This window comes from Calonectris borealis, unplaced genomic scaffold (genome assembly GCF_964195595.1).
Source record: "Calonectris borealis unplaced genomic scaffold, bCalBor7.hap1.2 HAP1_SCAFFOLD_40, whole genome shotgun sequence".
Lineage (NCBI taxonomy): Eukaryota > Metazoa > Chordata > Aves > Procellariiformes > Procellariidae > Calonectris > Calonectris borealis.
Window position 1 is genome coordinate 1,707,031 of NW_027441454.1, and position 26,891 is coordinate 1,733,921.

Below are 26,891 nucleotides of genomic sequence, written 5' to 3' on the forward strand. Positions count from 1 at the left end.
ACGGCACCATCCCAAGGGGCCCAAGTCTGTAAGACTCGATAGACTTAGCGAGAAAATGAGTCCAAATGAAACGTATCTCCAGGAGATAAAACTGTCGGCAGGAGCTGGCTCATCCTAGGACTCGGGACCACTCAGGCACACGACCTGCCGTCCAGAAGTACCCGTGAAAAGACCTCGACTGCACTTGAGATGTAAATGCTGCCAAGTCATCTCTTATTTGCATCACATACAGAGCAGCCAATTTAGCAAATTGACCCTTACTTCTGCTGAAACCTTCCTTACAGACAGCTCATTTTCTGTGTTCGTAAACTGTAGTTAAGACCTGTGCTAGCGCAAAGGCTCGAACCCTGCCTACGGCGAAGAAGCCGTTTAGACAAGCCCCAGTTTTCTTTCCTCGCTGCTGGCTTGCTTCCCAGAAATCAATCAATACCCAAAGCTCTCTATGAAGACTGCATAAAAAAGCCAACTGCAGGTGCCTTTACTTGCCACTGATTTTGTCAGGCAGCATTCTAGGAAGAAACTAGCTTGTCCTGCTTCTTTTGCTACAGCTTCATTACTTTCAAAGACGACACTTCTTACCTCTGCTACTCCAATACAGCCTCACAGCCCAGCAAAATCGTACTGCAGGAGGAAACCTTCACTCTTCCTCTTGCTTACCAAAGTCCAGGCAGTGTTAGAAAACAACAGCAAAAAAGCAGCGCGCTCTCATGTTTTACGGAGCCCATTATATCAGCTGTTCAACATTAAGTCCAACTCCAGTCTGAACCCCAGAATAAGAAATGCCGTCTTAAAAATTTCCAGAAAAAAGAAGGCCTTTGAAGTGGCAAGACCAGAAAACGTTCATGAAAGCCCCATCATGCAAGTACACATCCCCGATCACAGACCAACTGCACCGTCACCTGAGAAAGCCATGTTCCATGCGAACTGGCAGCCACTGACATCTGGAAAATAGCTCAGGGTCTCTTGTTTATTAGCACAAAGCACGTAGGTTGGAATTGGAGCTGGGGAAGAAAACCATAGGCAGTCAGTCTGGTTTCATTCAAGTCCCTTAAGAGAAGTCCAGTTCACATTTACGAGGCAGCCTCCCTAGCAGCAATAAGTGCAGAACAAGAGACCTTCCTTCAAAATAAGGCCCAGCGCCTGCTCTTTCAACAGGATGCACAGAGCACCAGCTGAGAACAACCCTTGCTTTCACTACGCCTAGCTCCACCGTCTACATAAGGAGATCCGCTCCCAAATGATCCCTAGCCCTAAAACCACAGATCTTCCCTAGGGCAATGCTAGGTTGTCCTGGTTTCGGCTGGGATAGAGTTAACTTTCCTCCTAGTAGCTGGTAGAGTGCTGTGTTTTGGATTTAGGATGAGAATAATGTTGATAACACACTGATGTTTCAGTTCTCGATGAGCAGTGCTCACACCAAGTCAAGGACTTTTCAGCTTCTCAGACCGCCCTGCCAGCGAGGAGCCTGGAGGTGCACAAGAAGCTGGCAGGGGACACAGCCAGGAGAGCTCACCCAAACTGGCCAAAGGGATATTCCGTACCGTGTGACGTCATGCTGAACAAAAAACTGGGGAGTTTGGCCGAGGGGGTGGGGCTGCTGCTCGGGAACTGGCTGGGCATTGGTCAGCAGGTGGTGAGCAATCGCACTGTGCATCACCTGTTTTGTATATTCTTTTACCATTATTATTATTTTCCCTTCCTTTTCTGTCCTATTAAATTGTCTTTGTCTCAACCCGCGAGTTTGACCTTTTTTCCGATTCTCTCCCCCACCCCACTGCGGGGGAGTGAGCAAACAGCTGTGTGGCGCTTAGCTGCCGCCGGGTTAAACCACGACACGGGTAAATACCAGAGCACAGGGACGCCTGGTCATCAGGTTAAGCTGGTGGGGAGAAGGACCAGAAAGAGAAAAGTAAGATGAAGGAAAAGACTGAGGAGCTGAGAGAGAAAGAAAGGTGCAGGGAAAAGTCCAGAGAGATGGAGAAATCAAGAAAAACAGGGACAAGGACTCTTGCAGAGAGATGGAGAAAGAAAAAGTAGGGCTGGGGAGCAGCACAGAGGGATAGAGAAGGGGGGGAAGGAGAAGAAGGAAGGAGGGACAGAGAAAGACGGGGACAGGGAACGCGACATACAGACAGAGAGAGAAAAAGAAGGACAGTGAACAGGACGGAGAAGACTAAGAAATAAAGAGAGGGTCAGATCTGGACAAAGAGACCAAGAGGAAAAATAACAGCAATGGCCTGGAGGACAGAGGTGGAGGAAGAGGAAAGAAAGGCCGAGAAGCAGGACAGAGGAAGAGAGAACAGAAAAAAGGGAGAGCCGGCTGGACGGGGGGCATAGCGAGAAACGATGGGACAGGCAGTGGGACAGACAAATAAAGAGAGAAGAGACGGGAGAGGAAGCAGGACAGAGGCACAGCGAGAGGAGAAAAGGGTCAGGGAGCAGGACAGAGGTGGAGAAAGAAGCAGCAGGGAGAGAGGAAGAGAGGCAGAAAGAGGGAGCAGGACAGAGAAAGAAGAATAAGGATAGGGAGCAGAGGGAGATGGAGAAATAATCTGGGGTGGGCAGCAGGACAGAGAGGGAGTGAAAAAGGAATAGGGTCGGGGAGCAGGACAGAGGGACACACAAGAATAACGACAGAGAGAGAAAGACCGGGATTTTGAGCCTCACAGAGGGATGGAGAAAGAAAGAGAGGGGTCAGGAGACCTGTGGAGAGATGGGGGAAGACTGAAAAAGAAAGGGGGTCAGGGAGTAGCAGGGAGGGACAGCGAGAGTAAGAGATGGACAGGAAGGACAGCGACAGTGGGATACAGAATGACCAAAAACCCAGAGATGGTGAGAGGACAGAGGGAGAGAAAGAGAAAGAGAAGGAGTGGGAGTGAGAGAGAGAAAGAGGAGGACGGGGACAGGGACTGGGACACACAAGCAGAGAGAGAAAAGGCAGGACAGGGAAGAGGCCAGAGAGATTGTGAAAGACGGAGAGGGATGCAGATCAGGACAAAGAGGCAGAGAACGAAAAAAACCATCACTGGGCTGCAGGACAGAGACAGAGGAAGGAAAAAAGAGGGGCAGGGAGCAGGACAGGGGGAGCAAGAAAAAACAAAGGGGTGGGTAGAAGGCCAGAGAAAGAGAGGGGCTTGGAAACTGGAGAGGGAGGAACAGGGAGCAGGATACAAGAACAGACAGAAGAAGAGGGGCACAGGGAAGCAAAAAGGTGACACCAGTGAGGGAAAGGCAGGGGGGGCAGGGGCACAGGGAGGGACCCGGACGCAGAAGGGGGGCGACACGGCCCCAGGGGCCCAGGACTCACCGCAGTTCCCGCTCTCCCTGCTGCCAGGAGAATGTTACAGCTCAGACACTTCTGTCCTGCCTCTCTCAGCTCTTACAACATGAGGCTTCCTGGACACACAGCCCCACGCACGCACACAGACACACACACTGCCTGGCCGAACCGCACTTTTGGTTAGGCAAAAGCCCCCCGCGGTGCGTGTCGGCGATCTGGTCTGCTGAGGAATACCCAGAGGGACCCTTCCTCACCCGGAGAGGCCATCTGCCTCTTGTCGGCAGCCGGGGGCAGCTTCCAGCCAGATCCCCTTCCTGTCCTTCTCCAGCCGCTTCACCTTTTTCCCATCTCTTCACCTTCAGCCCGAGCCAGATGCAGCCAACGACATCCCCGGGGGAGGATCGGACAACCGAGCCCTCAGCGCGGCCTCTGGGAGAGGGAAAGAACCGTCATCACCGCAGCCAGCCCCAGGCTGGAGCCCCTCCTGCTGCAGGAGCTCCTGCAGGCACCGCTCCGTCCGCGCGCTGGCGCTGGCGGCACCCGCGTTAACGGAGGATCGAGCGCGCCCGAGGTCCCGCTCGCTGCTGCCAGGACAGGCCGTGGGGGGCCTGGGGCTGCGGGACAGGCCCCAGGGGAGGGGCTGGGGCCGGGGCAGCTGCAGGGGGCGAGCGGAGCTGCAAACAGCCGTTGGCTTTGCCTTACGCCCTAACATATCACACGTGAGCCGTGTCACGAGAAAAACGTGCTCAATCACAACTTCCCGGCCGGATGAGCAAGGACACCACTCGTGGGTCTGCAGGTCAGAAGCCCAGTGCTGGTGCCGCACCTCAGGTTCTTGACACCATGACAGGTCAACGTGAGACACTTCAAAGTGGCGGGCTTACGGCTGGAATGCCAAAAATAAAGGAGAGATATGGCCTGGGTGGGACTTAAGAAAAAGAAAGGAAGGTCTTACTCTCTCTGTATTACATTTTCCAAAATGAAATGTGATATGTAAAAGGCAATCCAGACAGGATTAACAACACCAACAAGTAAAACAGATTTCCTGGATTTCTTCTGGAATCATATAATCCCTCTCCTAAGGAAACGATCTCCCTGAAGATGCAAGACAGTCAGTGGCATTTCTACGGTTGCTCAGCTACATTTTAGTTCATCTCTTAGCACACAGCCTGGGTTTTAAAAGAGGTTCTAGTGGATAGAAGGGTCAGAGCTGAATTGAACTATCACATGAAGTCGACGGGAGGAGAATACAACAAAACGTATTTACCACAAACTGGTGTATACTTGACAAAGCAGGAATCCGTTTGGCACGGCAGACTTGCCATGCTCGAGATGCTGCTAACGTCTCTGTCAGAAGCTGTCGCTACGTTACGGGCTATTGTTATACCCATGAAACAGCCAGCCTTCACTGGCGTGAGGACTGGCGTGAGACCCTGTGAATTACTGTGCTCACTGACTCAGTCTGCAGGAAATAAACACATAAATAAAAATTAAAAAAAACCCCACATATAGCACAGAAGAGGGCCTTCTTCAGAAATGAATGGCTCTGCAGATAAAACAGTGGGTTAGATCAGTTTCTAATTAATTCCTAAGTTCTCTGTCCTCTGCTTTGACAGGTGCCGATTCAAGACCTCCCTGTACTCAGAAGCTCTACCGCTGGATACCCCAGCAGGAGCGGTGGGGGACAGCAGCCACATAGACCAAGACCTCCTACTTCTTCTTCCTGGTAAGTCAAGAAACCTTGAGGAGCATAAGAGTTATTCCTCTGACAGCAGAACGGGATGAAGGGGCTTGAGACTTCTAGAACTTTATTTTGGTCACATTTCACAGTTCCTTCATAGCCAGAAAGAATTTCATTAAGGAATTTTCATACCACTCAACCGGTAAAAAGGTATACAAGCCTTTTTATCCTGTTTTATCCTTTCACACTTGTTCCAGAAAACCATTTCCCACTCTCCAGCTCACGATCTCTCTAAGCAGAAAAGTCCTATCTGCCACACACTTGTCATAAACTAGGTAGGATATGACAAAGTTTCAAATACATCAGTATTTAGAAAATTAGAAACTTTACAATGCAAAAAAGAAAAAAAAAAGAAAGAAGGCTGGTGGGGGGAAAATATATTTTCTACCTTGAATGTTAGGTTCTTAAGCTGCCAGTATTTAACATTAACGTCTCTGTATTTCAAGGTCAGCATTGCAACAGGTCTGCCATTTGTGGATATCAGGGAGAGATTATCTGCCTTTCAACAGTTCAGGCGCCCCACCTACACTTATTCATGGATTTCTTTTTTTTTTTTTTAAATGTTTAAAAGGATAGAATCCGCTCCTCCAAGGTATAGTGGGCAAAAGAGCACATTTTAAGTGAACTTAAATTACGCTTCTCTTGATTTAAATGCAAAAAGTTAGCTCCCCTGGTACATTCATCCACAAGAACGTTAACACCTCCAACTTCATACACACCCATAAATTATCTTTGTAAACAGCAAATTACTAAACATAGTACAACACTCTATGAAAGGGAAAAAGAATGCACACAATCAGCATTTTCCTTTTTGACTGGAAAAATAAAATCTCTAACAGCACATAAGCCTGAATTAAAAATCAATCCAATCCAAATGGATGTATGGGTTAGGGTATGCCACAGATCTGGACTTGACTCTCGAAAGCACTAAGGAATTTTAGGTTCTTACGCAGAGGTTTAACGAGAGTCTTGGCAACTTAATTTGGGACATGAAAGGCACTTGCACTACAGCACCACGTGCAGTAAAGAAAACTGGTCTTGCGGTTCGATTCCAACGCCGCATCCTCAAACCAGACGAGGCTGCTACATCTGAGGAACAAGGATGGAATCTCACCTGCCATCCCGAAGTTACGCTGCGGCATTTCTTCACTTTTTGTCGCTTTCCTCGGGCTTGGTCAATCTTTTGCAGAGTCTGAAGCAAAGGCCCATAGCTTCTTCCTCTTTGTGGCAGTGGATGTCTGGGTTTTCACAGGTTGGTCTGTTGTGGGGCACCACTCGTACCCTGCCTTTGCCTTCCTAAATGCATCCTTCTACTAGAAAAGAAAAGGAAAATTACCAGTCATGCCATTCTGCTATCTACAGGGCAACAGAATGCACTGCTTGTAAGATGATCTAATACAGTAAATAATCCTTAAACATCTTGATTTTTTAACAGTTCAATCACGTGCTTAGACTCTGACTTCCAACACAATTTAACAAGAAGAAATATTAAGAGAAGCAAAGCTCTATTTAAAAAAGTGGGGTGTCTCTTTCCTCTCCTGAAGGTTTATCAATCACCCAGAGCAGGCCGAAGGTCTGATCCTGCAAACTGCTCCCCGGTGCTTGTATGCTCACTCTGGGAAACAAAGACAGCTCTTCAAATTCTTTTGCAGATACAATCTTGGTTTACTTTCTCGTTTGAATGAAATTAAAACGTTCATTTAGCAACAAATGCAGCATGAATTTAGGAATTATGAATTTTCCTTGCACTCATTTTTCTCTAGTAGATCCATATGTTAGAATATTTGAGTATATTCTTTCCCAAACCCGGCACCGAGAATAAAACACTACCAGGATCATCTCATTTTCAGTAACTTCTGATCCATCATCCCAGCGTTCCTTCCAAAATGTACCATGCTGCATGGCTGCATAAAATAAACTGGGACCATTTGAAACTTCCTTTGGCCTGGAGCACACAGCGCACATCTCAGCTGTTTGCTAGATTCTGGGTCTGAGGCAGCAAAACGAACGAAGCCAGGCTACACACAGCGGGGTGGGGGAAAAGGTCTGGACCCTGCACAGTTTGGGGGATGAGGGGAAGGATGGGAACCCACTTTATTCTCAGAATGCAACAGTGAGGTTTTCCAAATACCCTGCTGACCAGACCAAAACAACGTTTTTGAAGGTCAGCAGCAATAAAAAGAGCACATTGCAGTATTTTAAACGTCTTGCTATGCAAGGTGGAGATGGACGAATCAGAGGAACGTGGCACACATTCCAGCTGCAGAGGTCTGCCTAAAGCTGACAGGGACGTACAGCACTGGCTGCCGGAGGAGGCTACCCAGTAAGGACCAGTGCCGACCGCAGGGAGGAGGAGCCCAACACCTCCCCATGCACTCGGCAGCTCTCCATGGCAGCAAACGACCAGAAGAGCTGTTTTGTCCTGAAGCACGTGGCAGGGCAGCTGCAGGAAGTTTCTTCCGTGGTTGCACATCTTCCCACCCACCCAGCCGTCACCAGTCCCAGTTACGGCACAGAGAAACACCTCTGCTTCATGCACGTGCCCGCACAGAAACACAGGCAGAGGGAAGAAATCCCTGGGGTATCAAATACAGAAATGGCACTGAAACCCTTGTCCTCTGACAGAGTCACTGCCGTGTTTCCCCAGATCAACAAACAGCGTGCCTTGGGGCAGGATCACCATCGCATGCGTATCGCTCGCTTTCATTTCCATCTTAAGCTATCAGCTGGCACTTGCTACCTCCAGACTGCAGCAAGGGTAAAAACGATTCCGTTTACAAGCAGCACAGCACCGTGTGAACCCGCGGTGTGAAGTCCTGTGTTTGTAGAAACGGCTATAAATAATAAAAACCTGCAGGGACCGCTGACCCACACACGCGCTGTATTTTCTGAATAGGGCCTAGGGATTAAACCTACAAACTGAGGATTGCGACACCTCTCACCCTCTTCTCTTCCCCTCCGTTTGGTGTGGGAGCTCGTTTCACCAGTGAAGGTGCACCACAAAAACAGCCTCACAGAGGGGCAGGGCGGGGAGGGGATAAGGGAAGAGGTGGAAAGGAAATACGCAGGGAAGCAGCTTTGCTCCCGCTCGGGCCGACAGCACCTGCGGAACCACTGGCCGAGCACTGGCGGGGAGAAGCGTTCGGCTCTGCCACTGAACGGCAGCAGCCGGGGTTCGTCAGGCTGCTCCCTGCAGGAAACAATCGCCACTGCCTCCATCTTGCCAGCGCAAGGACACATTCAAAAATGAAGAGTTTTCGAGCGAGGGGAACAAGGCTTGAACAATAATAATCGGGTGGCGATTTTCCCAGGCAGCTGAATATTCCCAGTCCCTGAACAGGGCAGTTGCAGCGAAAGCCCTGTGAGAGTTAACAGAAAACCACACCACTCCTATCATTGTAGTAACTAAAAATGCCGGGGTGGCTCAGGGAGGCCCTGGGAGTCGGGGTGCCCGGTGCCTGTGCCCGGGGGTCTCTCTCCATCTCCTTCCCCTCCCCACCTCTCAGGTCACCCCCAGGGCTGCCCCAGCCGGCCCGGCTCCAGCTGACCGGGAGCCTGTCCCACCAGGCGGTTTGGAGCTCTCCCCCACCACCCCTGGGCGGCCCCAGCCCTCACCTCAGCCGAGACGCAGCCGCAGCAGAGACCGCGCCTCCCGAGGCCAACATGGCTGCCGGGAAGCTGAGCGTGGGGAAACGACAGCTCCCAGCATGCCCCCGGAACCAACATGGCCACCGGGCAGCCCCGTGCCCAGCACTACAGCTCCCGGCATGCCCCGGGAACCAACATGGCCGCCCGGCAGCCTCTTGCCCAGCACTACAGCTCCCAGCATGCCCCGGGAACCAACATGGCCGCCTGGCAGCCCCGTGCCCAGCACTACAGCTCCCGGCATGCCCCGGGAACCAACATGGCCACCCAGCAGCCCCGTGCCCAGCACTACAGCTCCCAGCATGCCCTGGGAACCAACATGGCCACCAGACAGCCTGTTGCCCAGCACTACAGCTCCCAGCATGCCCCGGGAACCAACATGGCCACCCGGCAGCCCCGTGTCCCAGCACTACAGCTCCGAGCATGCCCCGGGAACCAACATGGCCACCAGACAGCCCCATGCCCAGCACTACAGCTCCCAGCATGCCCCGGGAACCAACATGGCCACCAGACAGCCCCATGCCCAGCACTACAGCTCCCGGCATGCCCCGGGAACCAACATGGCCGCCTGGCAGCCCCGTGCCCAGCACTACAGCTCCCGGCATGCCCCGGGAACCAACATGGCCACCCAGCAGCCCCGTGCCCAGCACTACAGCTCCCAGCATGCCCTGGGAACCAACATGGCCACCAGACAGCCTGTTGCCCAGCACTACAGCTCCCAGCATGCCCCGGGAACCAACATGGCCGCCCGGCAGCCCCGTGCCCCAGCACTACAGCTCCCAGCATCCCCTGGGAACCAACATGGCCGCCTGGCAGCCCCGTGCCCAGCACTACAGCTCCCAGCATGCCCCGGGAACCAACATGGCCGCCCAGCAGCCCCGTGCCCAGCACTACAGCTCCCGGCATGCCCCGGGAACCAACATGGCCGCCCGGCAGCCCCGTGCCCCAGCACTACAGCTCCCGGCATGCCCCGGGAACCAACATGGCCGCCCAGCAGCCCCATGCCCCAGCACTACAGCTCCCGGCATGCCCCGGGAACCAACATGGCCGCCCAGCAGCCCCATGCCCCAGCACTACAGCTCCCGGCATGCCCTGGGAACCAACATGGCCGCCCGGCAGCCTCGTGCCCAGCACTACAGCTCCCAGCATGCCCCGGGAACCAACATGGCCGCCCAGCAGCCCCGTGCCCAGCACTACAGCTCCCAGCATGCCCCGGGAACCAATATGGCCGCCCGGCAGCCCCATGCCCCAGCACTACAGCTCCCAGCATGCCCCGGGGCGCTCCTTCCTGCTCTCTGACCCTGCGGGGACACCGTCCCCCGGCCCGGCCCCGCCGCCCAGGCCCCATGGCCCCTCCCCGGGGCTGCCCCGGCCCCGGTCCCGGAGCCCCGGTGGAGCCGGGAGCAGGAGGGGAGAGGGAGGGAGCGGCAGGGAGGGGTGGGGCAGGCGGTGGGGTGGCCGGGGAGGGGCGGGAGCAGGACAGAGGGCGGGGGAGAGCGGGGGAGCTGGGCGGGGAGTGAGGGAGGGAGAACACTGGTGAGGAGCCGCAGGGGGACGGGGCGGGAAGGAGGCGGAGGGCAGGGAGGGCGGGTGCGGGAAGAAAAACCGATCGGCAGCCGGGGAGAGGGGCAGAGGGAGAAGAAGAAGGGCGGGGAGGGGGGCAGAGGGACGGACTGGCACAGGCGGGGGAGGGAGCGGGACGGGGGCAGAGAGAAGAGGCACCAGGCGAGCGGAGTGGCAGAGGCGTGGGACAGGGAGCAGGACAGAGGGACAGAGGGGTGAGGGGGGAAGGGAGGGGGGAGAGGCGGGGACAGACGCGGGGCACCGAGCAGGGGAGGGACGGGAACAGCCCAGAGAAGCAGAGGGATGCGGATCAGGACGAGGCGGCGGAGAAGGACGGAACAGCGATGGCCTCCAGGATGGAGAGGGAGGAGGAGCAAAAGGGGACGGGGAGCAGGACGGAGGCCCAGCCAGCTGAGCCGGGGCTACGGGCAGGAAAGAGGGGGCAGGCTGCAGGACAGGGAGGAAAGGTCAGGCCAGGAAGCAGGACACGGCGATAGAGAAGGACAGGGAGCGGGAGAGAGGGATGGAGAGAAAGAAAAAAATAGCAGCAGGCTATGGGACAGACAGGGAGGAATTCGAAAATACAGACAGGGAGACAGACAAGGAAAGAAAAAGAAAAAGACAGTTATGAGCTAAAGACAGAGAGGGAGGGATTAAAAAATGGGGACAGGGAGCCGGTTTATGGCAATAAACGTAAATGGTCATTGCTTATTTGACTGAACTTTCCATGAATGCCACAAGAGACACTCAAGCACCCTGAGATGTCCCCTCCCTTTGCCGGCCCTGCACCGCGGGCAGCCGAGCGCCACACGGCCAAGCCCGCTGCATCTGCCCCAGGCTGTCCTGCCCTGGCTGGCTGCTGACAGGAGGGGACACCAGGTGGTGACAGCCTGGGGGGTGACAGGAGGGACACCAGGTGGTGACAGCCTGGGGGGTGACAGGAGGGACACCAGGTGGTGACAGCCTGGGGGGTGACAGGAGGGACATCGGGTGGTGACAGCCTGGGGGGTGACAGGAGGGACATCGGGTGGTGACAGCCTGGGGGTGACAGGAGGGACACTGGGTGGTGACAGCCTGGGGGTGACAGGAGGGACATCAGGTGGTGACAGCCTGGGGGTGACAGGAGGGACACTGGGTGGTGACAGCCTGGGGGTGACAGGAGGGACATCAAGTGGTGACAGCCTGGGGGTGACAGGACACCGGGTGGTGACAGCCTGGGGGTGACAGGAGGGACACTGGGTGGTGACAGCCTGGGGGTGACAGGACACTGGGTGGTGACAGCCTGGGGGTGACAGGACACCAGGTGGTGACAGCCTGGGGGTGACAGGAGGGACACTGGGTGGTGACAGCCTGGGGGTGACAGGAGGGACATCAGGTGGTGACAGCCTGGGGGTGACAGGACACCGGGTGGTGACAGCCTGGGGGTGACAGGAGGGACATCAGGTGGTGACAGCCTGGGGGTGACAGGACACCGGGCGGCGACAGCTCGGGACTGGCAGGCCCCCCCCCCCAGGGGGGCGCTTGGTGTTAGGACAAAGAGGGCGGGGCCGCCACGCCCACGTGACGCGGGCCTTTTGTCATAATGCGCTGGGTCACGTGAGGCGGGGGGGGGGTGCAGTGTGCCGTTGCGTGTGCACAGTGACACGCTCGCAGCGGCCCGTGCGGTTGTCGGCCAGGAAGGCCACGGCGGAGCGCCGCAGCCTCTGAGCGCCGCCGGCCCGCTCGAGCTCAGCCCGCGCTGCTTGCCCTGGCCTCCTCGGTGGAGGAGGAACCGCCACGGGCCCTCACCTGGCACAGCGGCCGCGACGCTGTCTGCCGCGGTAGACGCCATCACGGAGCAGGCACCTCCTGGCCCCAACCACGTCGTGCGTCCACTACAAGTTCGCCTCCAAGCTGAACCATGACATGGTCACCTTCAACGGCCTCCACATCTCCCTGTGTGACCTCAAGCACCAGATCATGGGCCGCGAGGAGCTGAAGGCGGCCAGCTGCGACCTGCAGATCAGCAACGCCCAGACCAAAGAAGGTGCGTGGGGGCGGCGGGCGCGGGGCCTCGGGCACCGCCCGGCTGGCGGCGTCGCAGACCACCCTGCGTCGGCCGTGGCCTGTGGGAGCCGCGCTCTGCTCTTTGTGGGTCATCCCCACGTAGCGTGAGTCAGGCTGGGGCCCATCCCGCCAGCGTGCGGCGGGACCGGGAGGGCAAGCGGCGCTGGGCATTAAGTGGGGTGGGAAGCCATAATGCGATTCGGCCACCATCGGTAGCTGTGACTTGTGTTGGGGGCCTCACAGAGCTGTTCTTCTGTCGTTGCTCTTCTGACAACTACCTTCAGATCTCCTTTTAGATGCAGAGCCAGGCGTAGAAGAATACGTGGTTGGTGTGCGACATATAGTGCTTACAAAAGTTTTCTGGAATTCTTCTAGGTAAAATGATAAGGAAACGTGGGAGGATATCTTATTATAACAAACTTGCCAGATTTCTTTGAAATGTGGCAGAGAAAGCTGAAAGTGATAGAAATAGAACAGATGGCTACTTTGAAGAAAAAAGTGGGTTTGGTGACTTAATTTTGTCTTCAACTTGTTTGACTCCACTGCAGTGGAAAACTGTTTTTGTGGCTGTTGCAGAAACTGCTCACCAGCAACATTTTGGATCAAGAGTGTGTCTGTGTTACAATCTATGCAGACCCTTTAAAGCCATCTTGCACATGAGTGTATCTAAATTATCCTTTGGAATTTCTTGTTAATATAACTTTTTTCCTACACCAAAGACGTTGTTATTGAGATGCTATTGAGCACCATTTCATCATTCATTTCCATCCATGGTTTTTTTTCCTGGTACTGCATGTTAACCATATCAGGGCAGTACTGAAGTTTTATGGCAGAACATTTATGGTGAATATGTGTCAGAAATGTTCTTAGAGAAGTCATAAATTCTTTTAAATCTAATGAAAGGTGCTTGATTCTCAGAGATAATAATGGTTTCTTATTAGTTAGTAGGGTATTTCAGTTTGGTAATCTGCCATCTCAATAAGTTTGAATGTGATTAAAGACTTTGGGCTGTGACTTTTCACAAATAAAAAGACTTGTAAAGTGTTTTCATTCCTTAAACATTAAGTGTCTTTTTTTTTTTTTTTTTCATGTGGTTCTGTGACACTCTTACAACAGGCTTTTCTTTAAAATGTGTACTGGTGGGTTTTTTTCTCTTCCTGTTTCATGTATTAAAACTTAAACAGAGTAATACGTACGCTGCGGTAATTATAACTTCAGCCCTAGCCTTTAAAGTGGTTGGACCTAAAGCTCGCTGTTTATCTACAGATATTTAAACTATTTTCAGGAGAACGTCTGTGAAGAGACTTAACAGCACAATGTCAGGAGTCTTAGGGATGCCATTGGATTGCAGGACAGTCGTAGGTAGAGATCCATTTCAGCAATCTTGACTTTTTCCTGTGGTATTGAATAAAACTGTCAAGAGCTTTTGAGAAATAATTTGCTTTAAGGGCTTTGCTGCAGAAAGGTCTCTGAATTTTGTCTTCAGTCGTTAATACACTTTCAGCTTCACAAATGCTAGCGGGCTGAATGGCCAACTGGCTGACGTCACTACGGTAATAGCTGGGTCTGTGTAAAACAGAGCCTTGAAACCAGAATGTTGGATGGTAATAAACTGTGATGGAGCCCAATTGTCATCACCAGAAGAAAAAATGTTTTGAAATAGGCCAAACACGTGGATTCTGTTATAGCAGGTGAGGAACAGAAAGCAAAGTTTTAGAAGAAAAAATTATGCTCATAAATATGTTACCCATAAAGTGTTACTCTAATACACATAATACCAGTTTTACAAAGTGTGTTGCTTTGTTTTCATACGTAATCGGAATCCAGTGAATAAAAAGCATCTGCTTCACTGGGTTCTGAGAAATGTGGTGTTGCCTAACGGTGAAGTTAGAGAAGGAGTATCTTTCGTACTTTAAAGAGCATCACTCTTGTTTAACAGTGACAAGATCCTCCTCTAGGTAGGTTGTGTTGCACTTTGACCTTTGTAAAATGAGTATAAAGTTTTGAACTTGGTATATTAGTGACACAGGTGCTTACTGAAGCTTTCGTAAGGGTGGTTTTCCATGTGAAAAGGCAAAAATCCCCCAGTGGTTTACAGAGCAAAGCTAGAGAACACATTTCAGTGTAATACATATGTATGCCGTATTTTTGGTTTATATGCATAACCGTGAATTTCATTTTTTATTAATCAGATGTAGATGCTTAAACTCACCTTCAGAAGATAAAGGAAAAAACTAGACCCGGATATTCTGCCTAAATGGGATGTTTGGAATTCTTACATGTGGACATAAAGTATTGGTTTTTTATAACTTGGTCTGTGCGGGAGTCCTGACTAAATGTTGAAATGATCTCGGAAAGAACAAAGTGAACCTTGAGTGAAGATGGCCTACTTGTTCAGATTTTTTCGAGTACTTTAACCTTTTACAGTTCAGAAACTGTTACTTTTCATAATGGAAATCTGGTAATAGAAGCAATGCTAATATAAGCTAAAAGTAAACAGGATTTTGAATATCAGTGGAAAAACATTATATGGTGGACTCTTTCTAAGATGCTGGGAAGGCAAAATGGGACCTATTTGAAAAGGCGGGGGAGGGGGAGTGTGTCCTCTCCCATGCTTGCTATAGAGGCATGTTCTACAAAGGCAGAATTCCCTTCAAAAAGCCTATAATCAAGAATGATGCATTTAAACTTGCCTCCTTTTAATTTGATCTGAATTTCTTGACCTCTCTTTTATAATAAATGCGCAATATTGTGGAAGAACCGTGAACTCCAGACCTCCGGTTCCTTGAGTGCTCTTTCCTGCCCTGTAACATTCTGACCCCAAACACTTGGAGAATGCGCTCTTCTGCTTATCAGGCAAAATACAAAAAAAAAAAAAAACACAACAATGGGCCTCTGAACTGGCCTCAATCCAGTGGTTTGTGATCTGGACCAGAAGGAATACTCTGTGTGACTCCGTTCAGCAGGTAGGAACAGCTGCTGTGGGCTTCTAGAGCTGCAGCTGGCGGGATCTCCCCGTTGTTTGTCTGGGCCTCAGCACTGGGTGAGCTCCTTCTCCATCAAAAAGTCCCAGTGAGGCTTTCTTGGCAGGTGGCGGTGCAGTGGTGAGATTTCCCTTTTGAGAAGAGCTCTAGGGGTCGGTTTCAGGATATGACTTCTGTAAAAGCTTCTGTTCTCATCATTGGTAGTCCTTTCTCCTACAGTTTGAAACTGCTCTGAAGTCCAGAGGAAGCTCGCTGTTCCTAGGGGGGAAGAGCAGGAGTGAGTTTCAGCAAAATGATTTCTCAGTTTTCTGAAGAAGCATTCTGTCATCTGGAAATCGAAGTAAAATTTTCATTTCATGGTTGAAATAATATCTTCTGGTAGGTATGTTTTGGTCTAAGAAAGATTCCTGCCCGTAGGAATAATATACTGAAAAATGGAGCATAAATGGTGAAATATTCCTATTTTGTGTGTGATCACTGGGCAAAACCACCCTGACAGGGCTTGAGGAGGTATCAGCATCTTTGGTTTTCAGACCATTGTTATGGTTCGCTCTGCAAAGGTAAGGGCTTTGAATATTTAAAACTGTAGGCAGATTACAGGGGATGCCTGCTGATAGTGCTTTAAAATATTCAGTCCTATCCAGCTTGTGTAAGTACAATAGAAAAAACATTCTCATGGAGAGATCTTTGCATTTTAAGCTTACTCAGTCCAAGTGTCTCAGGTAGTTGTTTTTTTTGTTTGGGCCTTATGTAGAAGGTCAGAAGGCTTTCCTCCGCTTCAGAAGACTAACAGGGTGCAAGCCAAGGCAAAGCATGGAGAGCTTCAGGCACACGCTGTTCCTGAAAGGCTTTTCAAGGCTGTCTTCCTAAGTAATTTCATTTGGGCCTCTCTGCTCTGCAAAAAGAGAATCGAACGAATTCATGTCCCTTTGGTTAATTCAAACTAGATGATTAGCTTAAGAGGGGAGATACCACTTGAGTTTGAGCCAATTCTGCCCTACTTGTGAAAGCAAGCTCAAAAAAACCCCAAAATGTCTGTGATCCAAATTCTAGCACTGCCAGTTCTGTTTCCATTCAAACGTAAAGCCCTGAGCAGCTGAGAAGTGTGGTTGTTGATGGATTAAGCTCCAAGAAACAGGCAGAGGCGGCAGGCTCTCTTCTGTGTTCTGTCAGGCTTGAGCACTGGCAGCACAGGTGACTGGTTTTTAGTTAACAGCTATGAAAGCAATGGCGCAGAGTTCTCGTGCTTTAGCTAAGTGCCTGTTTGGTTGCAGGGCAAGCTAGTCAGACTTTAGAATCTGGTTTAGGCAGGTGAGACTTTGCTGTGGTTTGTTTTTCTCCAAAGATCTATCGGTTTTGTAGCCTAACGGAAGCAAAAGCAACTTTAAGCGAGGTCAGGAAAGAACCTCGTGCATTAGCAGACTCTCCTTTAGTGACCTTTGAGTCCATTTTGCTGTTGGCATTCAAACTGTTTTAAAAAAATGAAAAAGATTTTGCTGCTTGTGTTTGATTCTCAAACCCAAAGATTTCTTGAAATATACTGTTAGTGTGTTGAGACGATAAAAGCGTGATGATACATATAAAATTTTGCTTTTATATCTGTAAAGGGATTCTCTGAAGTGCTATGTAATTACATATGAATATACATTCTTATGAATTGTATGTTGTTTTCAGAATACACAGATGAGAATGCCCCGATTCCTGAGAACTCATCGGTCATTGTTAGAAGAATCCCTGTTGGAGGAGTTAAAGCTACCGGCAAAACCGATGTTATGTAAGTATCCATAAAGCATTGTATTCTTTGTTAGGGGTTTCAGTGTGTCAACTTTTTTTATGGATATTAGTTTACAGAGGCGTTCTTTCTTGTTAAAGCTGCTGTTAATTTTTGTTGGCATGGGGTAGATTTTAATGTATCTGTCCCAAAGCGGACTTACATTTTTAGGCCTGCTGGGACATGAAGTTTGAACTCCAACCATGGCAACTTTTAAAATTATTCTGTTGGGTTTGTTCTTGGGGTTGATTGTTCTGAGACCCAAATTCTAGATCCGTTTCCTCTATGTGCGGAGATTCCTTATTATATGTGTTTGCTTTTATTGCTTTTATAGTAAAGACAGATACGCATTGTAGCATAAACGCATAACTTGTTCCCATCTCAGAAGAGTCTGATTCTCAGCGTTTGACTATTTCTTGCAGTTGGGGGGGATATGGCAGGTATTCTTACTCCCCAAATCTGGTTTTTTTGCGTACTAGCTATAGAGGAAAGACCAAGTGTCCTGGGTTCGGCTGGGATAGAGTTAAATTTCTTCCTAGTGCTGTGTTTTGGATTTAGTATGAGAAGAATGTTGATAACACACTGATGTTTTCCGTTGTTGCGAAGTACCCTGCTAGACATTCAGCTTAAAAAAAAAAAACCCAAGCCTTGGGAGGGAGCACAGCCAGGACAGCCAGCCCAGCTGGCCAACAGGGTATTCCATACCATGTGACGTCATGCTCAGTATATGAATGGTAGGCGTGATCCAGGAAGTAGCGATCGCTGCTTGGTTATCGGTCAGCGTGGGTGGTGAGCAATTGCATTGTGCATCACTCATTTTGTATATATTATTTATTATTGTTATTATTATTTTCTCTTTTCTGCTCTATTAAACTATCTTTATCTCAACCCACGAGTTTGTTTCCTCACTCTCACCCTTCCGATTCTTTCCCCGTCCCACTGTGGGGGGGAGAGTGAACGAGTGGCTGCGTGGTATTTGGCTGCCTGCCAGGTTAAACCACGACAGTTGGCGAACCACGCAAACAAAAAGTTCCGTTCGTAAGTGATTCCTATTAGTTTCCTAAAGACAATGTCCATTTCAGGCAAGAGAAGAAGAACAATATCCTAAAGCGTATGGCCTTTTATGCGAGTACGATGAAGGAATTGTTAATCCTTTCCAAACTTGAAACTCAGTAAGCAGTTTAGCACATTACCAAATGTTAGTAGTTATCTTTCTAAGTCTGTTTTTACCCTAAGCTGATATCTGTGCTCCAGGTTTTAATTCTGTATTCCTAAGATTTACAGAGGACAGAGAATTAGGTGTATTGATTAAACTTACAGCTATTCAAATGCAATCCTACCTAGAGGATTATTGCTGTCATTTATGTATTCATACAGTCCAGTTCTGTATCAGCTACATTAGCATTGTTTTGAATGGTCCAGCCTTCTTAAAGATAGGCCTCTCCACCACAATTAGTAGATATTATTAGCTTGTGGTTTTGCCATGTCTTTCTAATGTTGGTTCTCAATAAATCAAGTAGACGGATGAGTTACACTGTGTCTCGAACAAACAGCACAGCAGCATCCTGGTACCCATGAAGCATCTGCAAGGAAAAAACCCTGAATTTATGTGGCTCTGCATGTAAACTTTGGGTGTATTCCTGCAGTAGCTGTTGCAGTGCTTTCAGGCACTCTCTAGTAATTCCGGACACCACAGCGTTGTGCTTATAAACATGGCCTTGTTTGAGGGGTTAATTTAGAATCATAGAATCATACAGGCTGGAAAAGACCTCTAAGATCGTCGTGTCCAACCGTCAACCCAACACACCATGTCCACTAAACCATGTCCCTAAGGGCCTCATCTACACGTCTTTTAAATACTTCCAGGGATGGTGACTCAACCACTTCCCTGGGCAGCCTGTTCCAAGGCCTGACCACTCTTTCAGTTAAGAAATTTCTCCTATCCCATCTCCTATGTCCAATCTAAACCTCCCTTGCCGCCACTTGAGGCCATTTCCTCTCTCCTGTCACTTGTTACTTGGCAGAAGAGACCAACACCCACCTCGCTACAACCTCCTTTCAGGTAGTTGTAGAGCGCGATGAGGTCTCCCCTCAGCCTCCTCTTCTCCAGACTGAACAACCCCAGTTCCCTCAGCCGCTCCTCATCAGACTTGTGCTCCAGGCCCTTCACCAGCTTCGTTGCCCTCCTCTGGACACGCTCCAGCACCTCCATGTCCTTCTTGGAGTGAGGGGCCCAAAACTGAACACAGGATTCGAGGTGCGGCCTCTCCAGTGCCCAGTACAGGGGCACAATCACCTCCCTAGTCCTGCTGGCCACACTATTCCTGATACAGGCCAGGATGCCGTTGGCCTTCTTGGCCACCTGAGCACACTGCCGGCTCATGTTCAGCTGGCTGTCGACCAGCACCCCCAGGTCCTTTTCCTCTGGGCAACTTTCCAGCCACTCTTCCCCAAGCCTGTAGCGTTGCCTGGGGTTGTTGTGGCTGAAGGGCAGGACCTGGCACTTGGCCTTGTTGAACCTCATACATTGGCCTCGGCCCATCGATCCAGCCTGTCCAGGTCCCTCTGCAGAGCCTTCCTACCCTCGAGCAGATCAACACTCCTGCCCAACTTGGTGTCGTCTGCAAACTTACTGAGGGAGCACTCGATCCCCTCGTCCAGATCATTGATAAAGATATTGAACAGGACCGGCCCCAGTACTGAGCCCTGGGGAACACCGCTCGTGACCGTCCGCCAACTGGATTTAACTCCGTTGACCACAACTCTCTGGGCTCGGCCATCCAGCCAGTTTTTTACCCAGCGAAGAGTGGACCTGTCTAGGCCGTGAGCCGCCAGCTTCTCTAGGAGAATGCTGTGGGAGACAGTGTCAAAGGCCTTACTGAAGTCCAAGTAGACCACATCCACTGCCTTTCCCTCATCCATTAGGCGGGTCACCTGGTCATAGAAGGAGATCAGGTTGGTCAAGCAGGACCTGCCTTCCATGAAACTGTGCTGGCTGGGCCTGATCCCCTGGTTGTCCCGGACATGGCTCGTGAGCACCCTCAAAACCAACCGCTCCATGATCTTCCCCGGAACCGAGGTCAGGCTGACTGGTCTGTAGTTCCCCAGATCCTCCCTCCGGCCCTTCTTGTAGATGGGAGTCACATTGGCGAGCCTCCAGTCGTCCGGGACGTCCCCAGTTAACCAGGACTGCTGGTAAATGATGGAGAGCGGCTCGGCAAGCTCCTCCGCCAGCTCCCTCAGTACCCTCGGGTGGATCCCATCCGGCCCCATAGACTTGTGAACGTCCAGGTGGCGTAGCAGGTCATTAACTTCATCCTCTTGAATTATGGGGGGTTTATCCTGCTCGTCGTCCCTGTCTTCCAGCTCAGGGGGCTGAGTACCCTGAGGATAACCACTCTGACTACTAAAGACTGAGGCAAAGAAGGCGTTGAGTACCTCAGCCTTTTCCTCATCCTTGGTGGCAACGTTAATGGAACAAAAAGGGACAAGGAAAGCCAAATCCCATGGGTCAGAGCCACAACATGGGCTGGACAAGCACAAAGCCAATGGGTCATGGAGCAGACAGGGACAGGGAACCCCAAAACCCATGGGTCACGGTCCGGATAGCACACAACACCTCCAAACCCCACAGGTCATGGACCAGACAGGCACCTGGAACCACAAACCCCGTGGGTCAGGGCAAGGATATGGGCAGAACAACCCCAAACATCACAGGTCATGGACCAGACAGGGACAGGGCACCGCAAACCTTGTGCATAAGGGCGACGATGGGGACAGGAGACCTCCATACACCACAGGTCATGAACAAGACAGGGACAGGGCACCCCAAACAACATGGATCAGCGCAAGGACACTGGCAGGCTATCCCCAAACCCCACAGTCCATGGACCAGAAGGGACAGGGCACCCCAAACCCCGAGGCTTGGGGCCAAGACACGTGCAGGACACCTCCGAAACCCACAGGTCATGGACCAGACAGGGACAGGACACCCCAACTCACGTGGGTATCAGCTAGAACACTAGCAGGACACTCTCAAACCCCACAGGTCATGGACCAGACAGAGAAAGGGCACCCCAAACCCTATGGGTCAGAGCCACGACATGGGCTGGACAAGCCCAAAACCCACAGACCATGGACCAGAGAGGGACAGTGGACCCAAAACCCTGTGGCTTAGGCCAGGACATGGGCAGGACATCCCCAAACCCCAAAGGTCATGGATGAGACAGGGACCTGGAACCCCAAACCCCGTGCGTAAGGGCCACGATGGGGACAGGAGAAATGAACACACCACAGTCATGAACCAGACAGGGACAGGGCACCCCAAAACCTGTGGATCAGGGCCAATCACGTGCAGGACACTCCCAAACCCCAGAGGTTATGGAACAGAAAGGGACAGGGAACCCCAAACCCCATGGGTCAGAGCCAGGACATGGGCTGGACAAGCCCAAACCCCACAGGTCATGGACCAGAGAGGGACAGGGAACCCCAAAACCTGTGGGTTAGGGCAGGACATGGGCTAGACACCCCAAGTCCCACAGGTCATGGACCAGACAGGGACAGGGAAGTCCAAAAAACATGAGTCATGGTCCGGATGAGACACAACACCTCCAATCCCCACAGGTCATGCACCAGACACAGACAGGGTACCCTAAACCTGTGGGTCAGTGCCAGATCATGGGCAGGAAACCCTGAGACCGCCCAGGTCATGGACTGGACAGGGCACCCCAAACCCTGTGGGTTATGGACCAGAAGTGGACAGGGCATTGTAAATCCCAAAGGTCATGGACGGCACAGGGACAGGGCACCCAAAAACCAGGGGTCAGGGCCAGGATGCCTGAAATTAACAGGTCATGGACGAGAAAGGGACAGGAAACCCCAAACCAAGAAATGGGCAGGACATCCCCAAACCGCACAAGTTATGGGCCAGGCAGGAACGGGTCACCCCTAACACCGTGCGTAAGGACCAAGACACGTGCAGGACATCCTCAAACCCCACAGGTCATGGAACAGAAGGGGACAGGACACCCAAAAACCTATGGCTCAGCACAACGACACTGGCAAGACACTCCCAAACCCCACAGGCCATGGAACAGAAAGGGACAGGGCACTCCAAACTCTATGGCTCAGGGCCAAGACACGTGCAGGACACCCCAAACCCCACAGGTCATGGTCTCGACAGGGACAGGACAGCCCAAAACATGTGCGTCCCAGCTAGGACACTGCCAGGACGCTCCCAAACCCCACAGGTCATGGTCTCGACAGGGACAGGACAGCCCAAAACATGTGCGTCCCAGCTAGGACACTGCCAGGACGCTCCCAAACCCCACAGGTCATGGACCAGACAAAGAAAGGGCATCCTAAACCCCATGTGTCAGAGCTACGACATGGGCTGCACATGTCATGAACCAGACAGGGACTTGGCAGCCCAAACCCCATGGCTCAGCGGAGGGACACTGGCAGGGTATCTGCAAACCCCACAGGGCATGGACCAGAAAGGATCAGGGCACCCCAAACCCTGTGGCTCAGGGCCAGGACACTTGCAGGACACCTCCAAACGCCACAGGTCATGGACCACACAGAGACAGGGCACCCCAAACCCCGTGGGTCAGGGTCAGGACATGGGCTGGACAAGCCCAAAACCCACAGGTCATGGACCAGACAGGGATGGGCCACCCCAAACCCTGTGGGACAGGCCTTGGACATGTGCATGACACATCCAGGACACCCCCAACCCCCCACAGGTCATGGACTAGACAGGGACAGGACACCCCAAAACACGTGTGTCACAGCTAGGACACTAGCAGGACACTCTCAAAGCCCACAGGTCATGGTCCACACAGAGAAAGGGCACCACAAACCATGGCTCAGGGCCAGGACATGGGCTGGCAAGCCCAAAACCCCACAGGTCATGGACTAGACAGGGACTGGACTCCTTAATCCTTGTGGATCAGGGTTAGTATGGGGACAGGACACCTCCGAAGTGCGGAGGTCGTGGACCAGAGATGGACAGGGCACCCCACACCCCATGGGTCAGGACCAGGATGGGGACAGGATACCCCCAAACCCCACAGGTCATGGACCAGACACGGACAGGGCACCTCAAACCCTATGGGTCAGGGCCAAGATGGGGACAAGACACCTCCCAACCACACTAGTCACGGACCAAACAGGGACAGGGCACCCCAAATCCTGTTGGTCAGGGCCTCGTCACGGGCAGGACATGTGCAACACCCACAAGTCATGGATGAGACATGGACAAGACACCCCAAACTCGGGCATCAGGACCAGGATGGGGAAAGGAGCCCCCCTAACCCCACAGGTCAAGGACACAGAAAGGGCACCCCAAACCCCTTGGGTCAGGGCCAGGACAGGGAGAGAGCACACCCATACCTCACAGGTTATGGACCAGAAAGAGACAGGGCACTCCCAATCCCATGGGTCAGGGCCAAGATACAGTTAGGAGACCGCCAAAGTCCACAAATCATGGACCAGACAAGGACAGTCTAACCAAACCCCATGGATCAGCGCCAGGACACGGGGAGGACAGCCCCATACTGCACTGGTCATGGACCAGACAGGGACAGGGCACCCTCAACCCTGTGGTCACGGCCAGGATTGAGACAGGACACCTCCTAACCTCACAGGTCATGAATGAGACAGGGACAGAACGCCCTAAACACCATGGGTCTGGGTCCAGGACACTGCCAGGACATCCCCAAACCCCACAGGTCATGCACCAGACAGGGACAGGGCACCCCAAACCCCATGGGTAAGAGCCAAGATGGGGACAGGGCACCCCGAAACCGCACAGGTCATGCACCAGACAGAGACAGGGCATCCCAAACCCCGTGGGTCAGGGTCAGAAGATGAGCAGGACACCCCCAAACCCCACAGGTCATGGACCAGACAGGGACAGGGCACACCAAACTCCATGGGTTAGGGCCAGGTCACAGGCAGGACATCCCGAAACTGCACAGGTCATGCACCAGACAGGGACAGGGCACCCCAAGCCCCATGGGTCAGCTGCAGGATAGGGATAGGCCACTCCCGAAAGAAGTTGCATATGGCAAGAGCAGAGGCAGAGAACCCCAAACCCCATGGGTCAGGACTAGGACAGGGGCAGGCATCCCCAGACTCTGCAGTTCTATGCCAGGAGAGAGGAAAGCCACCACAAACCCTGATGTTCATGGTAGTTCACCCTAAAATCCAGTAAATGTCGGCAGCAGAAGGGAATCTCCAGTCTCCAGGGGAAAGGGCCAGGACTGGGCCAGGGCACCCCATAACCCCATAAGTCAAGGCCAGGACAGGTGAAGGGAACCCCCAAACCCCATGGGTTGGTCAGTGAAGAAGTCCTACCGTAGCTGGAGGAGGAGCCTTTTTTCCAAGCTTGGGGAAGACTGTGCAGTGCAGGTGAGTAGGAAAGGAGGCAGCAACGACTTTGGTTCTTGTTTCTGCTCCTCTGGTAAGATGGGGCAGTTCCCAACACTGCTCTCACCTGGGCTGCAGAGGGAAGGGCCTGGGGGGAGCCTGGACTTGGATGATTTGCGATGGCAAACCGAACATTTCCACTTGAGCGCTCCAACTACAGCGTCACGATCCCAAGCGGCTCAAGCCTGTAAGACTTGGAAAGACTTAGTTGAGAAAATAATGAGCCCAAATGAACAGTAGCTCCACGGTCTGAGCACAGCACTACGCTACAAGCTTTACTGACTGAACCTCCACTTTTCTACACAAATGCTAGTGATCTCCATAGAAAGAAAGCTGGTTTCACCAGTTCTCCTCCAAAGCCCTCACATTGGTAAATCCAAACGAACAGGAAGACCCTTCTGCAGATAGCCAGAGCAAGCAGAAAGGCAATCCTTTGTTACATCCATCTGGAAACCCATTCCAGCAGAAAACAGAATCCTTACCGGACTGTTAGCAAAACTCCCCACATCTCCGGGCCAGAGGGACATCAGCAACATATCCACACCTTTGACGTTTGGGGTTGTCCTGGTTTCGGCTGGGATAGAGGTAATTTTCCTCCTAGTAGCTGGCATATTGCTGTGGTTTGGATTTAGCATGAGAATGATGTTGATAACACACTGATGTTTTAGTTGTTGTTGAGTAGCGCTTGCCATGAGTCAAGGACTTTTCAGCTTCCCGTGCTCTGCCAGGTGCACAAGAAGCTGGGAGGGAGCATAGCCAGGATAGTTGACCTAAACTGGCCAACGGAATATTCCATACCATATGATGTCTTGCTCAGTATATAAACAGGGCAGAGTTGGCCAGGGAGTAACGATTGCTGCTCAGGGACTGGCTGGGCATCAGTCAGCGGGCGGTGACCTGTTGCATCACTTGTGGTTTTTTGCCCCAAGTTTGGATGCTCGCTCTCTCTCCCTTTCTCTCTCGTTGTTTTACTTTTCATTACAAGTAGTTGTTGTTGTTGTTGTTGTTGTTGTTGTTGTTGTTGTTGTTGTTGTTATTATTATTATCATCTTTTATTTCAAGTGTTAAACTGTTCTTATCTCAACCCATGAGTTTTCTTACTTTTGCTCTTCTGAGTCTCTCCCCCATCCCACCGGCGGGTGGAGGGGGAGCGAGCGGCTGTGTGGTGTTTAGTTGCCGACTGGGGTTAAACCACGACAGGGGTCCACCACAAAGATGGTTTCCACTCTGTCACATCCTCTGAGTTAAAACTGTCGGCAGGAGCTGGCTCATCCTGGGACTTTGTGTCACCCACGCACATGACCTGCAGACCAGAAGTACCCCTGAAAAGACCTCAACGGCCTGCATTAACACACCAGCGTGCACCTGAGATGTAAACACTGCCAAGTCATCTCTTAGTTGCAACAGGTATAGAGGACCAAACTCAGCAAATCTAGCCTTACTTCTACTGAAACTTTCCTTACAGACAGCTCATTTTCTATGTTTGTAAACTGTAGTAAAGACCTGTTCTAGAGCAAAGGCTCGAACCCTGCCTACAGTGAAGAAGCCCCAGTTTTCTTTCCTCCCTGCTGCCTTGCCTCCCAGAAATCAATCAATACCCAAAGCTCTGGATGAACACTGCATAAAAAAGCCAACTGCAAGTGCCTTTACTCGCTACTACTTTTGTGAGGCAGCATTCTAGGAAGAAACTAGCTTTTCCCACTAGTTTTGCTACAACTTCATTACCTTTAAAGACGACACTTCTTACCTCCGCTATGCCAATACAGCCTCACAGCTCAGCAAAATCGTACTGCAGGTAGGAACCCTTCACCGTACAAAGACAGGCAGGCTACAGGAATATGTCACTCTCAAAGAACAGACTCTTTCAATCACTCTTCCCTTTGCTTACCAAATTTCAGAGAGCATTAGAAAACAACAACAAAAAAGCAGGGTTCTCTCTCACCTTTTACGGAGTCCATTATATCGGCTGTTCAACATTAAGTCCAACTCCAGCCTGAACCCCAGAATAAGAAATGCCATCTTAAAATTTCCAGAATGTGCTGGTGCATTTCCCCCCTTCCCTGGGCCACTCTAGGATCTCAGGAACTCCTGTTAGGCCTTAGCCATTGTGTAACGAGTTGGGCAGCTGAGCGTCCCTTGACCGTAGCAGGCACTCTTGCATGGCTAAGGTGGGGAGCGACACTGATGGCACCAGGAACACCAGCTACCTGATCAAGGTAGGGAACAAGAGCAGGGGATAATTCGTCATCTCTGACAGCCCTGAAGCGTTCCCTACCTGGGTCATAGCTCAAGTGGAACAATACCATGGTTACCGTGGAACAATACCATAATTACTACCCCGGACCATCTCGGATAGTGGCCAAGATGGAAATTTACTGGTGACTAAAGCCAATCGTCTTGCAAACCTATGAACAGCGGTCCCAAGCGAGA

General features: G+C 51.5%; 1 protein-coding gene and 1 long non-coding RNA gene across 2 annotated transcripts in view; one reads left to right on the forward strand and one right to left on the reverse strand.

Annotated features, from left to right (window-relative positions):
* LOC142076256 (uncharacterized) overlaps window positions 1–4,076 on the reverse strand; it is an 80,556-nt gene extending 76,480 nt beyond the window's left edge. Inside the window, exons 1-2 of the long non-coding RNA XR_012671136.1 lie at window positions 3,983–4,076; window positions 3,535–3,709 (exon numbers count right to left, since the gene is read on the reverse strand). This is a non-coding gene — a long non-coding RNA (uncharacterized LOC142076256). The remainder of the gene's footprint in view (window positions 1–3,534; window positions 3,710–3,982) is intronic.
* Window positions 1–26,891, forward strand: part of LOC142076291 (antigen WC1.1-like) — a 186,932-nt gene that overhangs the window by 104,772 nt on the left and 55,269 nt on the right. The window lies entirely within an intron of this gene.